Raw genomic sequence first — 4,973 nt, 5'->3', positions numbered from 1 at the left:
CTTACTGTTCACTTCCTTATGAAATATAGTTCAATCATCATGACTAAATCTAACATGGTCCAGTTTTCTTTATTATCGATCGTTCTAGAAAACTAGATTGATTGGAGTCTAGAAATGTACTATATTTCTCAGAGAAAAACTCTGCTTTTCCCAAGTTAAAGCAAAATTAAAATTCTTCTGTTTAACCAACTCTCTGTGTTGTGAATGAATTGCTGCTTGATTGCAGTTAATGTTGAATCTTGCCTCCCTGTTGCAGATGACTTTGAATTGGACTGCCTTATTCCAGTTTGGATTTATTCAGTTCTTATGACAAGGACATAAATAACTCCACATTTACAGCATTATTACACCATCAGTTACAATAAACTGGCTATCAGATTTCTCAGTATCACCACAAGAGTACTCAGGATTGCAGTATTATTACCATATACGTACACAAGGTTTTAATACTTCAAGTTACTGTCTATTCATTCACAGTTGTGAGCATCGACGACTAGTCCAGCCATTGACTGCCCGTGTCACTTTGCCCAGAGTTACATATGGACCAGACCAGGTTGGTAGATTTATTTTCCTAAAGTATTAATGAACCCAATGGGTTTTTAAGGCTGTCAACAGTAGACAAGACTTTTTTAAGATCCCAGAGTTTTATTTTTGCTATGGTGAGATTTGAACCCATTTCCCCAGAGCACTGGCCTAAGTTTCTGGATCACTGACATCGCCAGTACACCACTGTATCCCCACATTTGTAGGGCATCAGATGATTAATGCCTCTAGAAATTGGAAGTTTAATATCCAAGTGGTAACAGATTATTAATGCTACAGAGTATTAATGCCACAGGGTGCACCTGGACGCCTTTCTGGATGACACTGTTGATTAGTTAGACATGAGGGGGATATTTTCTGTTTGTTATTTTCATGGCTCTGATGCGAGTTAATCTGAGCTCTGACAGAGCAAACAATGACCTTCGACAGAACAAAAGAAGCAAGTGACCTTGCAGCCAGATAATAATGTTATAAATAGCCGAGTGAAACAGCCACACGATCCTTGGCCACTGATCTCAATGTGGGATGTGTCCTTAACCTGTTTCAATGGCCATGCATGAACACTCTGGTTTCAGACCAAGTTACAATGTTTGATTTCAAGAAGCCAGGAACATACAAACCTTCTGGCTACAAATATTTTCTAATTTGCTTTCTCCTGTAAAATGATGAGATAATAAGTGTTCTGCACAGAAACTGTCACCAGATATTGTAACTAAAAGTTCAATAAGCCCTATTCAACTTCATACAGTGACAAACTACAAATACCCAGTTCTGAAAAAGCGTCATATCAGACCCAAAACATTCCAGATGTCTTTCTCTCCCCAGAGACTGAGTTTCTCCAACATTCTCTTTTTCTATTTTAGATTTTCAGCTTCTGCAGGATTTTGCTTGTACTTGAACCTGTGGCTTGTGAGCAATGTAAAGAGTGCACATGCTCAAAGAGAAAGACAAAGTTATTAGTAAGTGACAGGAAGCAAAGAAGAGAAGTCCTTTGGATTTTAATTTTTTTAAATAGCAATGAAATGAAATAGGAAGTTGATCCCTCCTGCCCCTGGGGTAGGGATCAGTCTGTGTCCCAGCGTTAGTCTTGCCTTGAACCCCTCATCAGGGCCATACACATGTATGGAACTCAGTGACATTATTGATGAGGGTGCCTCCTTCATCCTGTCCTCTTGTGATCAGTCCCGTTCCGGATCATACCTGCACACAGACAATGGCCTGTTGCTGTCATGGAGAATCACTGCAGAAATTCACCAAAGATCCTCAAATCTTTGCATCTTTCAAATCAACGACCACTACCATCTAGAAGGACAAAGGCAGCAGACACATGGAAACACCAACCCCCTGCAATTTCCCCTACAAACTACTCACCATGCTGACTTGGAAATATATCGCTGTTTCTTCACTATCACTGGGTTAAAATACTGGAATGTTCTCCCTATTGGCATTGTGGGTCAACCTAAAGCAGGTGTACAAAGTTAAAAATCACACAACACCAGGTTATAGTCCAACAGGTTTAATTGGAAGCACCAGCTTTCGGAGCACCGTTCCTTCACCAGGTGGTTGTGGAGGACACAATTGTAAGGCACAGAATTTATAGCAAAAGTTTACAGTGTGATGTAACTGAAATTATACGTTAAAAAATACCTTGATTGTTTGTTGAGTCTTTCATCTGTTCGAATACCATGATAGTTTCACTGCTTTCATGTGTAAATCACAAAACCTTTTTTTAAAAATTGCATTCTCAGATTAACTGTAACAATTGGTGTTAGCTAGACAATATGTTGAAGGTGTTAGCCCCTTGTGTTCTTTGTCTATGCCATGATGTTTAAATTGATTCTAATCTAAAAAGTGAGATAACAGAGTTTTACAGGAATTCATGCAGTTTTTGGACAAAGTACAATGCAACTCTGCAAGTACAGATTCACCCCACAAAATATATGTGTGCATGTGGGTCTTTGTGTCTGTCTGGGTTGGGGGTTGTGAGTGTGAGAGAGTGTATATGTGTGTGTAGTGAGTGTAGAGTGTCTTAAGTCTGTGTGGGGTGCATATGTGATTGTGGGAGTGTGTGTGTTTGTGTGTAGGAGTGTCTGTGTGTGTGTATAATGCAATGGTGGTCACCTGTAGTGTGACATGAACCCAAGGTCCTGGTTGAAGCCCTCCCTATGGGTATGGAACTTAGCTATCAGTTTCTACTCTGCCACTTTTCATTGCTGCCTGTCCCAAAGTCCGCCTTGGAGGATGGTCACCCGAAGGTCTGAGGTCGAATGTCCTGGATCGCTGAAGTGTTCCCCAACTGGGAGGGAACCCTCCTGTCTGTTGATTGTTGTGCGGTGCCCATTCATCCGTTGCCGTAGCCTTTGCTCGGTTTCCCCAATGTACCATGCCTCCGGGCATCCTTGCCTGCAACGTATAAGATAGACAACGTTGTTTGAGGTTTGGCGGTTGTTTAAAAGCAAGCAGTGGAGGTGTGGGGGAGGTCTTGGTGAGACCTCAAACAGATCATTGTTCGTAGCAAGTTGCCTGGCTCTCAGGACAACTCCATACAACCCTGTCATGGTAGGCGCTGCAAAACGTGTCAGAGTGTGGACATAGATACCACCATTACACTTGGGGACACTTCCCACCATGTACGTGGCAGGTACTCATGTGACTCAGCCAATGTTGTCTATCTCATACGTTGCAGGCAAGGATGCCCAGAGGCATGGTACATTGGGGAAACTGAGCAAAGGCTACGACAACGGATGAATGGGCACCGCACAACAATCAACAGACAGGAGGGTTCCCTCCCAGTTGGGGAACACTTCCGTGGTCCAGGACATTCAACCTCGGACTTTTGGGTGACTATCCTCCAAGGCGGACTTTGGGACAGGTAACAATGAAAAATGGCAGAGTAGAAACTGATAGCTAAGTTCCATACCCACAGGGAGGGCTTCAACCAGGACCTTGGGTTCATGTCACACTACAGGTGACCACCATTGCACTATACACACACACAGATAAGACCATAAGACCATAAGACATAGGAGCGGAAGTAAGGCCATTCAGCCCATCGAGTCCACTCCGCCATTCAATCATGGCTGATGGGCATTTCAACTCCACTTATCCGCATTCTCCCCGTAGCCCTTAATTCCTTGTGACATCAAGAATTTATCAATTTCTGCCTTGAAGACATTTAGCGTCCCAGCCTCCACTGCACTCCATGGCAATGAATTCCACAGGCCCACCGCTCTCTGGCTGAAGAAATGTCTTCGCATTTCTGTTCTAAGTTTACCCCCTCTAATTCTAAGGCTGTGTCCACGGGTCCTAGTCTCCTCGCCTAACGGAAACAATTTCCTAGCGTCCACCCTCTCCAAGATGCTCCTACACACACACACACACACGGACACACATATACACAGACGTGCACACAGACATTCACACACACCCTTACAGACACACACTCCCACACTCACACATGCATCCTCACAGAGACTTAGACCACTCTACACTCATGCACACACACATATACACTCTCTCTCACAGACACTCACAACCCCCCACCCCAGACACACACACACTCCCACACTCACACATGCACCCCAAACAGACCTAAGACATTCTACACTCACTACACACACATATACACTCTCTCTCATATATATACACTCTCTCTCACACTCACAATCCCCAACCCAGATAGACACACACACAGACAGACACAAAGACCCACATGCGCACACATATTTTGTGGGGTGAATCTATACTTGCAGGGTTACATTGTACTTTGCTCAAAGACTGCATGAATTCATGTAAAACTCTGTTATCTCACTTTTTAGATTAGAATCAATTTAAACATCATGACACAGACAGAGAACACAGGGGGCTAACACCTTCAACATATTGTCTAGCTATCACCATTGTTAACAGCTAACCCGAGAATGCAACTTTAAAAAAAAGGTTTTGTGATTTACACATGAAAGAAGTGAAACTATCACGGTATTCGAACAGATGAAAGACTCAACAAACAAGGTATTTTCAATGTATAATTTCAGTTACGTCACACTGTAAACTTTTGCTATAAATTCTGTGTCTTACAGTTGTGTCCTCCACAATCACCTGATGAAGGAGTGATGCTCCGAAAGCTAGTGCTTCCAATTAAACCTGTTGGAGTATAACCTGGTGTTGTGTGATTTTTAACTTTGTACACCCCAGTCCAACACTGGCATCTCCGAATCATAAAGCAGGTGAACTGCAGCAATTCAAGAAGGCAGCTCACCACCCCATTCTCAAGGGCAAGTAGGGATGGGTAATAAATGCTGGCCCAGCCAGCAATGGCCACATCCCATGGGTGAATAAAAAAGGTTAAATTCTCAAGATGGTGCAAGTTGGATAAATATGAAAAAATGAAGCGGAAAAGGGTGAGGATGAAGGGTGAGGGTGGAAGAGTG

The 4,973-nt window shown here is 43.0% G+C and overlaps 1 long non-coding RNA gene across 1 annotated transcript; it reads left to right on the top strand.

Annotated features, from left to right (window-relative positions):
* Nucleotides 1-429: 429 nt before the first annotated feature.
* LOC148147597 (uncharacterized) lies at nt 430-4,700 on the top strand. The gene is made up of 3 exons (XR_015759503.1): nt 430-553; nt 3,230-3,415; nt 4,623-4,700. It is a non-coding gene; the product is annotated as an uncharacterized LOC148147597 (long non-coding RNA).
* Nucleotides 4,701-4,973: the final 273 nt, after the last annotated feature.

This window comes from Chiloscyllium plagiosum, unplaced genomic scaffold (genome assembly GCF_037043375.1).
Source record: "Chiloscyllium plagiosum isolate Xiang-an unplaced genomic scaffold, Cpla_swu_hap1 HiC_scaffold_15, whole genome shotgun sequence".
NCBI classification, from domain to species: Eukaryota; Metazoa; Chordata; class Chondrichthyes; order Orectolobiformes; family Hemiscylliidae; genus Chiloscyllium; species Chiloscyllium plagiosum.
This window is presented reverse-complemented; position numbering and strand designations above follow the sequence as displayed.